The following is a 12648-nucleotide window of genomic DNA, read 5'->3' as shown; positions in this document are numbered from 1 at the left end:
CCAGTACATGGTGAATCATACAGGTTGTCCCAGGGTTTCCTCTGAGGCTGTGGCCAGCTGACACCCGGGCCTGCCCTCCAGAGAAGGATTGCTCGGGGCCATCGGGTCGCGCTCCAGATCCGCTCACCCCCACGGTGGAGGCAGGTGCAGGCCCTCCCGTGGGAGGCCCCAGCTCCCTCCCACGTGGGTCTCTCCACGGTGTCCTCGCGGTGTGGACAGCTTCGTCCAGAACTCACTACCTGGGGGGGGGGGGGGTCCGGCAGAGGCTGCAACACCTTTTACTTTTTCCTCGGGAGACACGGTGTCACAGACACCGTTTTCTCGGGGTCTTACAGGGCAGTGTTGACCCCATGTGGGGGAGCCTCTGAGAAGCTGTGAACGCCAAGAGGCGACCGGCCCTGGGGGGAGCCAGTGTGGACACAGGCTGTCCCACCAAGCTTAATTCGACAGCGATGGTTTTAAAGCAGCTCACCCTTAATGAATCTTTTTCAAAGCATTTAATTTAGCGTTCATAGAGAAACCCTCTCTTTGAATTCCTACTTTATCATTTTATGTGTATTGAATTACGCCATGTTGTTATAATAATAAGCGTAAGGAACATAAATGGATTTGGGAGCGTAATGGACTGACAGGTGATCAGGTCCCTCTTGCTGCGGCCGCCCAGGGACGCAGACGCCCCAGGGACAGCAGGAGATCCTCTGTGCCGGGTCAGAAATGGAGAAACAGAGGCTGATGGGCCACCTGGTGCCCCTGGAGCCCTCGAGAGGGCTGAAAAGACCTGAACCCGAGTCCGTGCTTGGTGTCTTCGGTGGACCTAGGAGCTGTACCAAGTATGGTGTCCTGGGGCCAAAAAAAGCTTAGTTCACTCCAAGAGGCGTTTCCTGAACCGTTGAAGATCCAGGCCCGGAAGGAAGGGAATTCTCCAGCGAAGTGGCCGGCCAGTTGGGGGATCAGGGGCACAGAGAGTGTCTCCCCCAGGTGCTCCCGAGGGTGAGGCAGAGGGAAGCATGGAGGGAAGCATGGAGGGGAGGGAAGCCCAGGGAAGCCAAGGGAGGGTATTAGTTTGCCTGGGGCCTCCATAACAAAATACCGCAGCAGGGGTGGGGGAGGTGGGCTGCTTTAACTACAGACATTTATTTTCTCACAGTCTTGGAGGCAGGAAGTTCAAGGTCAAGGTGTCAGCAGGGCTAGTTTCCCTGAGGCCTCTCTCCTGGGCTCACAGCCTGCCCTCCTCTCCCTGTTCGGCACACGGGCCTCCCTCTGTGTTCTCTGTGTCCTAATCTCCTCTTATAAGGACACTAGTCTCCTAGGATCAGAGCCCACTCGTGTGACCTCATTTTACCCTAATTACCTCTTTCAAGGCCCAATCCGGTGCACCGGAGTTCTGAGAAGGGTTAGGGCTTCGCTGTATGAATTTGGAAGGAACAGAATTCAACCCTCACAGGAGGGAAGAGCATCAGGTCCATCCCGGGAGGTCTGAGTGGGCTTCAAAGCCGGCACTGCCCCAGCAGGGTCCTGACGGATGGGTAGGAGTTTTCCGGGCAGACAGAGGGTGGGGGTGGGGAGACGTGGTCTGTGTGACCAGCGGGGGAGGTGGGTCTCAGCCATCAGCATGGAACATGGGCTCAAGCAGGAGAAGCCCTCCTTGTTTTAGAACAGGCCCTGGGTCCCCCCCCACCCAGCCCTGCCTCTGCCTCCTCAGGACTTTGCCTCTCACCTGCGTGGAGAGCGTGTGGGGAGGGGGCCCCCCCTTGGACCCCGGCACCTTGCACCACGGCGTGAACCAGTACCGCTGCTGCTCACAGGGGTAGCCGGTGCGTAGTTTGGCCTCGAGCGTGGAAAGTTAAATCAGCTGGAAAGAGTAAAAGGAAGTTGGAAAAACATTTTAACCCAGCCCCGACCACAGGAGCGATAAAGACGTGGTGAGGTCACCAGGACTTGAGGAAAATATGAATTGGCCAGATAGTCTGAAGGAAAATGAGTAAAGCAGGGAGGGGTGTGTGTGTGCACTCTGTGCGTGTATGTGTGCGTGTGTGTGTGCGTGTGTGTGTGCGTGTGTGTGTGTGTGTGTGTGTGTGTGTAGCTGCCTCTCCGGAGGCGGTCTGCCTGGCCGCGCGTAGGGAGTCCGGCCCCATGCGACGGTGTCTGTCACCCTTCCAAAGAAACTTCGGTTTTTCTCCTCTTGCCAGCTTGGCTGCGGGTGTTGGACTCCAGTCTCTGGGAAGGAAAAGGCGGGTTATAAGCGATCCGTCTCAGGAGCTACACCTTGCAACGGAAGCACTGGCAGGAAGCAGAGGGAGGGTACAGGCTCACACACACGCACACACACACGCGCGTACACACACACGCACAGAGTGCACACACATGCCGAGAATGGGTTCAGAGTCCTACAGATTGGCTCAGCCTCTGCTCATTTAGGGTCTCACTGTGCTTCTGACACAGGACAGGGCAGAGGCTGACCGTGGGCGACGGCGGGCTTCGGGCAGCAGGTGGGAATGCACCGCGGGCTGGGCGCACCTGCAGGGGCCGGGCCTTCCTGACGCGATGCCAGCCTCAGGGGACAGCCCGGATCTGGGCCTGGGAAGGGCTATGCTGCCAGGGGGAGGCACAGCCTGAGTAGAACAGGCTCGGGTCCCCCCAAGGCTGGAGCCCTCCAAAGGTCCCAAGTCGGGGGGTAGACCCACCTGGGGTGCGGGTACGGAACAACCCAAGTGACAAAATAAAGTCTCGCCGTGGGATTGGATTCGCCCTTTAAAATTTCTCTTTGGGGAATGTTTCGTAATTTATGCAACACAGTACAGAACACTTGTGTATAATACAAAGCTGAACGAAGGTGTACACAGCAGGGTGTGTGCTCGAAACCTCTTTTTTCCCAAGTTCTTATGTTGATTTCACTTAGTTAACGTAGAATATGGTGTTAGTTTCCAGCGTACAACATAGTAATGCTACACTTTGTACTTCCCCCAGCGCTCATCGGGACCAGGGCCCCCCTTCCTCCCCGCCTCCACCCCCCTCCCCTCCTGTAGCCCTCAGATTGTTCTCTATAATTAAAAGTCTGTTTCTTGCTTTGACTCCCTCAGTTTTTCCCTTTGCTTATCCTTTTGTTTCTTAAACCCCACACAAGTGAAATCAGGTGCTGTTTCTCTGTCTCAGATGGTTCACTTGGCCTTGCATTTTCTAGCTCTGTCCATGTTGTTGCGAACAGCAAGTTTCTGTTCTCTTTTTAACGGCTGAATAATATTCCATTGCATGTCTACACTGCGTCTTCTTTAACCACTCGTAGGTTGATGGACACTGCGGTGGCTTCTCTGTCTTGGCTATTGTAGGTAATACTGCTATAAACATGGGCTGCAGGGTCCCTTTGAGTTAGTGTGGTTATTTATTTGTTTATTTATTTGAGAGAGAGAGAGAGAGAGAGAGAGAGTGCGATAGCGAGCGAGCAAGAGTGCATGAGTGGGAGGTGGGCAGGGGGAGAGGAAGAAGCAGGCTCCCCACTGACCAGGGACCCTGATGTGGGGCTTGATTCCAAGACCCTGGGATCATGACCTGAGCTGAAGGCAAACATTTAACTAACATTTAACTAACTGAGCCACCCAGGCACCCCTGAATTAGGGTTTTTTTGTATTCTTTGGGTTCAAAACCTTTTTTTTTTCTTTAAAAATTTATGTATTTGAGAGTGAGAGAGGGAGAGAGAGAGCACAGGTTAGGAGAGGGTCCGAGGGAGAAATCTTCAAGCAGACTCCCTCAGACAAACCTGAGATCATGACCTGAGCCGAAACTGAGTTGGAGGCTTAATGGGCAGAGCCACCCAGGTGTCCCTCAGAACCTCTTTCTTGTAGGGGAGCATGGTCCCAACCCCTGTAGCCCGCACCCCCTGCCTGGCACTCAGGGGTCTAAGACAGCACCTCCCTACCTCCACCCTGCTCGGTGGCTCATGGGCAAGCTGTCCCTCTGGGGCAGGAGTTGATGTGGGGGGAGACCTCTGGCTCTGCGTTTTCCTGAGGTCAAGGAGGAGCCGATTAGAAACGTCCTTCTGGTGTAAACAGGCAGAGCACACATGTGAGCATGTGCGTGTGCATACACACACACACACTCTCACACACACACGCACATACACACACACTCACTCATACACACACACGCTGCCCATTCAGCTCAAGACGCCAGGTCTGCCAGCTCTAGATGGGGTGTCTTGGGCAGGGCCACCTGATAAGGCTCCTGTGTTGGCCCAGGAAAGGGGATTGGCACCAGGCAGGCCAGCCGGCATGGCTCCGGGGCCCGGCTGACGCCCTTGGCCCGTTTGCCAGGTGCAGCCAGGCAGCCCTTATGGGCTTGGTCCCTGGGCGCCTTCCCCTTGGAGAAGTCCCTCTCCCAGAGGAGACTCTGACCCTCAAACTTCACGGCTGGCTAACTGAGGCTATGGCAGAAGAAAAAGATGCCCAAGGTGACCCTAGTGGCCAGCGCTGTTCCTGGTAACGTGCCTGCTCTCCCCGGCTCTTAAAGCCAGAAGACCTGGCTCATCTGCCCAAAACAGGCCAGTCCCTGAGCAACCTCCCACAGCAGGTGTGCGCGCGCGCATGTGTGCACACACGCGCATGTGTGTGTGTGTGTGTGTGTGTGTGAGTGAGAGAGAGAGAGAGAGAAACAGAAAGAAACCACCCCCCGTTTGCCACTTACATGGCTTCCATAGTTGGACTTCTTGTTGGCCACATGCCCTCCCAATACCCAGAGAAGCACAAGGAACAACAGGAAAGGTGGTAAAGTCATTATTTGCACAGAATTTCAGCTTGAAGCCAAGTCACTCCATGGGGACACACACACACACACACAGACACACACACACAGAGACACACACACACACACACACACACACACACACACACACTGGGTGTGGAGTGGAATTACCATCCCGGGCACAGGAGGAGAAGGACGGGCAGAGAGATGAAGTGTGCAGAGCCCATAAACCCTTGTCTCCTGCTTCAAGTTCAGAGTCATCTCTCCTGCCCCCATGTTACATCTTAATAGATTTCATTTTAGGGCCGGCTCTAGACCAGCAGTCTCAGGACCCCCTCTGCGTTCTGAAAAATGACCAAGGACCCAAAAGCTGCTTTGTGTAGCAGAGTTGTATTTACTGATAGTTACTGGGTTAGGAATTAAAACAACAATTTCAGCAATACTTCTTATTGATTCGCTTTAAAATAGATCCATTCCATGCTAGCATAATAACATTTGAAATGAAAAAAGGGGGGAGCACCTACGTGGCTCAGCAGGTTAAGCCTCTACTTTTGGCTCAGGTCATGGTCTCAGGGTCCTGGGATCGAGTCCTGCATCGGGCTCTCTGCTCAGTGGGGAGCCTTCTCTCTCTGTCTGCCTCTCTGCCTACTTGTGATCTCTCTCTCTCTCCATCAAATAAATAAACAAAACCTTTTTAAAAAATAAAAATTTAAAAAAATTTAAAAACCTGTATTTTCAAATTTAGTGAGAAAAATATCATGCTTTTACATTTTTGCAAATATCTTTGATGTTTGGCTTGATAGAGGACTCTGTGTTTAAACTCCACTGCACATTCATGACAGAACAAGAACAATAAAAAGCAATTAATGTCTTATTATTTTTATCGGACTAGTTTTCTCTGAGCCAGTCTTGGGGTTCTGCAGGGGTGCCCCTGGACCAAACTTTGAGAACCACTGCACTACCATCTCTGGTGTGGTTTGCTTCCTACCTCATCTGAGCCGCGTCCCCTGCCCATGCCGTGATGGGACACTATTCGTAAAATCCTGATCCCGATCTAGCTACATTTGGGGTGTCCCTCCCCCTACGCTCTTTTGCCATTGCAGGTACATCTTTTAGTATGTGGCCTCTTACAGTCGGGGACGCTGGATCATAATGATCACTGATAGGGGGGCCTCTCCAGATGGCTCCCAGCACAAGGGGCCCAGCCTACACTGGCTGGAACAGAAAGTGATTGAAGGCTGGGGCTGAGGCAGGGGCATGGGGCAGGGGTGAGGCCAGCCCGCAGGCTGCAGGAGGAACACTCCAGCCCTGCCTCGGCTCACCGCCTCCTGGGGCATGCCGAGTGGGTCTCGTCTCTTCCTTCCATGGCCTGTGTACTTGTCTGGGGACAAGCTGTCGCCCTGTTTGCCCACAGGTCTGCCTCCCCACCTGGCTGCGGGCACCGGCGGGGAGGGAGGGTATCTTTTCCATTTTTATAGCCTCGTTTCCCAAGCCGAGACTCGGCCCGCAGCCAACCCCCAGCTGTCGGAGAAAGGGGACTGGCAGGTTCTGCCCCGCCAGCTAGGGAAACCTTAGCTTGCAAGGGCCCATTCCTGGGAGCAGACAGAGGGCAGAGCTGGGGGGGGGTGGTGAGGGGGAATCGCAGGGCAGCTGCTGCGGGGCGTACGGTGCCAGCAGGCAGGGAGCTCGCTCCACATAAGAGGTGGTATCTGGAGATCCTCATGAGGAAAGGCAGCTTGGGGGGAACATGGCCCCAGGGTAGCCTCCAGGTACATCCTCTGGTCAGAGGTGCCCCTCGATGGCGCCGACCCCCCCCCCCCCGCCCGCGCTGGGCACAGCTCCCCACCTGTTTGTTTACAGCTCCGCACCTGTTTACAGCTCCGGGGGATTGTCCCGCTTGTTCTCTCCGGGGCCCCCAGGCCAGGACCCATCGCAGCGCAGGGCACCGAAGACAGGGCTGTGGAACTGAATATTTTAAATTCACCAGGCGGTGGGCAGGGGAAGGAGCAGCGAAGTGACTGAGCCGCCGAGTAAAGTTTTAATCTGGACTGAGACCCGGGGCCCTCACGGACTCGTGCGGACTTTCCTACACTAGCCCACTGGGCGCTCACAGCTAAGGCAGCCAGAACGCTCAGGAATTGTCACCGAATCGGGCAGGCCGTCTGCCGAGGGGGTGAGCTGAATTCTTCCTCCAGAGGAGGGACACGAGGAAGGCTACCGGGACCAAAGAGAACAAGCCTCAGGGGCCAAGGACCGTCTGGAGGCCTTTGGGGGACTGGGGCAGCTCCTTGGGGGTGTCCTCGTGGAGATGCCAGCTGTGAGTCAGAAAATTCTAGAAAGTTCACAGGACTTCGAGAAAGGTGAAGAGAACAAAGCCAGAGATTAGGGCAGCCTCCTCCGTCATTCCAAACTGCTGGGAACAGGCAAAAGAGGGGGAGCCTGCCTGTGGGTGTGGGTCCTCATTCTCACTCCAGGCAGGTCTCAGAGTGGGGAGGAGATGTGAGGCACAGAATAGAGCCTGTGTATTTTTCTACCACAATCCTGGAATAGTTCCTAAAAACCCCATATAAATGACTCACTTGTGGGGCCAAGTCAATAAAGGTCTTTCCCTCTTTTTTTTTTTTCTGTTTGTCATTTGTTTTATTTTGTGTGTTTGTTTTTACAAAGAACCCCTTATCTGCGAAACCTGGGCTTTTCAAACTGGGGTGTGAGTGCCTCAGAGGGTGGGCTTTGAGAGTGCACGAGGCACCTGCTTTGGTGCTGGGCTCTCCCGGGGCATTCCCTGCTCACAGACTGGGAAGGAAAGCGTAACTTTTATGTTCAAACAAACATAGATGTTTTAGGGAAGTGAATGAAAAATAACTATGTTTGTGTGTTTTGGTTTAGAACCGGGAATCTTCAAGAACATTTCTGGTTTATAGGCAGGCCCCCTGGGATACCCTAAGACCTTGTCCCTCCAGACCACTCATTCTCAGACTTCTGCCACCAGGTGCTCTGCAGAAAAAAGTTTGTGAGCCACTTTGTAAAGTCTTTAAAAACCAAGACTTCGGGGCAGGGGTGGGAGGTCGGGGGCGAGGAACGCGGCTCCTGGGTGGCTCAGCCAGTTAAGCTTCTGGATTTGGCTCAGTTCATGATTTTAGGGTCCTGGGATAGAGCCCCATGTTGGGCTCCCTGCTCAGTGGGGAGTCTGCTTCTCCCTCCACGCCCCACTTGCACACACAGTCTCTCAAATAAATAGACAAAACCTTAAAAAAGAAAAAGCAAGACCTCGGGGCACCTGGGTGGCCCAGTTGGTTGAGTGTCTGACTCTTGATTTCGGCTCTGGTCATGATCTTAGGGTCGTGGGATCGCACCCCGTGTCGGGCTCTGTGCTCAGCGCACAGTCTGCTCGTCCCTCTCCCTCCACACCTCCCCTTCCATGCACTTTTTCTCTCTCTCAAATAAATAAGTAAAATCTTAAAAAAAAAAAAAAAAGATGTAAAACAAAAACTGAAAACCAACCAAGACCTCATCGTTGCCCTGGGCTTGGTCAAGTTGAAAACTAGCCAGTCTCGGGGCTTCGGGAACTGGCACTCAACGGGACGGACTCAAGAGCTTACCCTCATGGTACAAGAAAGAACCCTGAGCCCCAGGAGACACAAACAAGTTCCCCGGGGGAAACCAAGGTTGGTCCTGAGTCAGCAAATTCCACCCTGGACCCTTTCCTTGGAGAGCGAGGGCCCAAGCTGACCACCGGGCAGCCCATTACTCGTGTTGAAGAACACACCCCCTCCCCCATCCCGTGGACCGCAGAACACCAGGAGCCCCTAGGACCACCTCCCTGGGAGCTCAGAGGAGGTGGGGAGGAGTCAGCAGAATCAGAGCAGGACATCTGCCAAGGAGGTGAGCTGAATTCCTCCTCCAGAGCAGGTGACCTAGGGGTACAAGCCTCATGACCTAGGGTTACAGCGACAAAGGACCATACAGAGGCCAGTCCCTCTGGCATTGGGTCCAGGGGTTGGGGCAGCCTTCTCCAGAGAAGTTCCATCTGCATTTGGACTTGGACTTGCAGGTGTGAGTGAAGAGCCTCAGACAGGGCACACGGGTCCCGGGGGTCGAGTCTGCCCTCCCGCTGACTGGCCCTCCCGGCCATGAGCTTCATAGTGTCCCTTGTGGTCAGAAGGGGAATCATCCCAAGGTCCCACCCAACCCTGAAACTCTTGACCGGACTCAGATCCGCCAGAACTGGGAAGGGGAGAGTGGGGTCCTGGGGGTGGTCAGCCTTAAGCCGACCCCAGGGAGTAACTGCATGGGGCAGGGACCAGGGGCAGGGGTGTTCTTGCCACAGGGAGGGACTCTGGGCTGCCGGGCCTCCTGTCAGGGTCGTGTGTGGCTCAGGGCCCCTGTCTGCCTGCGGTCAGCTGGGTCACAGCCCCCGAAGGCACTCGTGTCCTAATCCCAGGAATCTGTGAATGTTCCCTGGTATGAGAAAGGGTCTTCGCAGGTGTGGCTGAAGTTCTTGAGATGGGACTTTTATCCTGGGTAATCAGAGTGGGTCCTAAACACATCCCCGGGAGGTCTTAGGAGGGGGAGGCAGAAGGAGTTTTTTTCCCAGAGAGGAGAAAGTGGGGAGAAGATGAGGTGGAGAAAGATCTGGAGATGCTCCCAGCTGCTCTTGAAGGTGGCGGGAAGGGCTGGGAGACAAGAATGGAGCCGCCGAGAACCGAAAGGCGAGGAGACAGACTCTCCCCGGGAGCCCCACCAGCACCTGGGTTTTAGCTCTGAGAACCTGACTTTGGACTGCAACTTCCAGAACGGTAAAGGAATTAACATGCGGTGTTTGGGGTTTGGAGGTACTTTATTTTTTAGAACAGTTTTAGGTTCACAGCACCATCAGGAGGACAGTACAGAGAGTTCCCCTCTACCCCTTGCCCCGCATAGACACAGCCTCCCCGTTATCAACAGCCCCCTCCAGAGCGCAACGTTTGTTATGGTTGGCGACCCTACAGTGACTTGTCATCGGCAGTGTCACCCAAAGTCCATGGCTGACATCTCGGTCTGGTCTTAGTGTAGGACGTTCTAGAGGTTTGGGCATATACACCGTTGCATGTGAACACCCTGATCATAGACACAGAGTAGTTTCCCAGCCCTAAAAACGCTCCGTGCTCTGCCGATCATCCCTCCCCTCCCCCCTCCATAACCTCTGCCAACCACTGCTCTTCTTATTGACTCTGGAGTTTTGCCTTTTTTAGAATGTCATGTAGCTGAAATCATACAGTCTACAGCTTTTCCAGACTGGAATATCTCGCTCAGGACCAGACATGTAAGTTTCCCCTGTGTCTTGTCATGGTTTGATAGTTTATTTCCCTTTAGTACTGCATAATAGTCCATGGTCTGGACGACCTCGTTTTATCCACTCACAGGCTAAAGGACGTCTTGGGTGCTTCCCAAATGCTGGCGATGAGGAGCAAAGCTGCTGCACACATCGGTGTGCAGGTTTTTGTGTAGACAGTGGCTTTCAGCTCCTTTGGGGAAACACCAAGGAGCACGACTGCTGGATCATACAGTAAGAGCATGTTCAGTTTTGTAAGAAATCCCCAAACAGTCTTCCAAAGTGGCAGCCCCTTCTGCGTTCCCGCCCGCAGTGGCGAGCGTTCCTGTTGCTCCCCCGCCTCGCCAGCATTTGGTGTTGGCGGAGCTCTGCCCTTTAGCCGATCCACGAGATGCGAACTGCTGTCTTGTTGTGGTTATCGTTTGCAATTCACTCAAGACGGATGACGGGGAAGCATTTTTCATCTGCTTATTTGCTATCTGCGTGTCTTCTTTGGTGGGATGTCTGTTGAGGTCTTTAGCCCATTTATCAAAAAATCAGGTTATTTGTTTATTGATGAGCCTTAAGGGTTTTTGTATATTTGGGGTAACAGCCCTTTATCAAGTATGTTTTTTGCAAATATTCTCGCCTGTCTGGAGCTTGTGTTCTCATCCTCTTGAACGTGCACGGTTTTAAGCACCTGTGGGAGACAAGTACATTATCCATGTTGAAGTTATTCTCAGGTGTCAGAAGCCATGACCAACCAGAGCCAAGGGCCCCACCCGGGACGCCACTGAGCTTAAGAACGTATGGACCAGGGGCGCCTGGCTCGCTCAGATGGTTAAGCCGCTGCCTTCGGCTCAGGTCATGATCCCAGCGTTCTGGGATCGAGTCCCTCATCGGGGTCTCTGCTCAGCATGGAGCTTGTTTCTCCCTCTGCCTCTGTCTCTCCCCCTGCTTGTACTCACTTGCGTTCTCCCTCAAATAAATAAACAAAATCTTAAAAAAAAAAAAAAAAAAGAACGTATGGACCAAGATGACATGCAGAAGACGTAACCAAAAAAGCACCAGGTAAGGAGAAAGCCAAGGGTTCTCCAACAAGGGCGAGGGTGTCGCCTGCCTTTGGAGCAGGTGGTGCTGGTGGACTGGGAGGGGCAGGGGACGCTCGCTGGGAAGCTATGGCCTCCCCTCCCCGACCCCTCCCGTCCCACCCCGGAAAGCACCTGACAATCATCAGGTTTCAGAATCAGGTCACAAGGGAGTGAGGACACGAAGCACAAATGTAGGGACGGGGAGCCTGGCTTCAGGAAGGGTTTGTAACGCACCAACAAGAGACTCTGAAAATAGAATCAAGGAAGTATATGACAAATGAGGGAAAGAAAATGAAAGGGAAAATAGGTTAGGTCTCAATTAGAGAAAAAGCAGATTAATTTCCTGATTTTTTTTATCCCCAGTCTCTGCTTTCACTGAAAGCTAAAACATTAGCAGTCACGCATTTTGCAGAAGCTATAAAGAAACCTAAAACAGAAAACCTCCATTAACTTGGGTCCAGATCAACCCTCCTCTCTCCCGATTCTAATGTCTGAGGCTTTCTCCTAACAAAAATTTTCTCAGTGGATTTGGCTTTAATCAGGAAACAAAAATAGCTTCAAGAAAAGGAATAAGCTTCCATGCAGATTAACAAGAACCAAACCCCTCCCTGGGTCACAGGCTCAGAGAACGCTCATTGAACCTGACCCCAGGCCCCTAGACCCCCCAGCTTCCCTTCCCCGTGGGGGGCCCCAGGGGTGGCCTTCCTTTCAAAGCAGTCTACGTAGGTCACTCCCGGGCTCAAAGATCTGCAATGACCCCCCATTGTCCCCAGAATCAAGATGGTGTTCCCTGGACTCCGGCTCCGGTAGGAACTCCTTCCTCCTTCCTCTGTTCAGAGCCCCCACGGAGGTCTTCCTCCCCTAGATCGCCCACCTGCCCTCTTGGCCCCTCCGTGGCAGTGCATTCGACTAGATACCTGCGTACACGTCCATCAGGCCTCTCAGGGATTGGGGTGGATGGCGGATGTGACTTACGGCTCTCTCGAGCACCACCTTCTTGTGCTCACCCTCTGTTCTCTTCCCTCCTAGTGGGCTGGAGGGGAGGCAGCCCACAGGGTGACCTCGGGAGCCTCGTGGCAAAAGGGTAGCCCTACAAGATGGAAGACGCCTGGGTCCCAGGTCTCTGCTTACCTCTAGCTGCCTGGGAGAGCTGCCCCCACCCCTCCCCCCGGACACCCAGATCCGACTATCGCTTGAGCGACAGAGATTTCTGTGCCGAGCTCCTGAGACGGCGAGGTCCTCGGCTAGAGCAGAGCATGTCCCCGCCTGGCGTACCTGGCATCACTGCACCCCCCGCCCCACCTCCTTTATCTCCCATAGGAGAGAAGCTGATTCCGGGCCATCGACGTGCCGGGTGTCTCCGGATGGACTCTCTCTGTTTTTCCGGCCTCCGCGTCTCTCGTCCCCTCACCGGTCTGCAGGACCCACCCCATGTACCCTCCTGCTGCCGCCCGCGTCACCTCCCGCACACTGGGCTGATCACGTCATGCCCTCCCTTAAATTCCCACAGGGATTTCCAGTGCCTTCGGGACC

General features: G+C 54.0%; 1 long non-coding RNA gene across 1 annotated transcript; it reads right to left on the bottom strand.

Moving 5' to 3' along the window:
- Window positions 1-10353: 10353 nt before the first annotated feature.
- On the bottom strand, window positions 10354-12389 carry LOC309871997. The gene is made up of 3 exons (XR_014315607.1): window positions 12033-12389; window positions 11248-11361; window positions 10354-10724 (listed from the first exon to the last, which is right to left on the bottom strand). It is a non-coding gene; the product is annotated as an uncharacterized lncRNA (long non-coding RNA).
- Window positions 12390-12648: the final 259 nt, after the last annotated feature.

The sequence above is a fragment of the Mustela nivalis genome (assembly GCF_964662115.1).
Source record: "Mustela nivalis genome assembly, chromosome: 8".
In the NCBI taxonomy this organism is placed as follows: domain Eukaryota; kingdom Metazoa; phylum Chordata; class Mammalia; order Carnivora; family Mustelidae; genus Mustela; species Mustela nivalis.
This window is presented reverse-complemented; position numbering and strand designations above follow the sequence as displayed.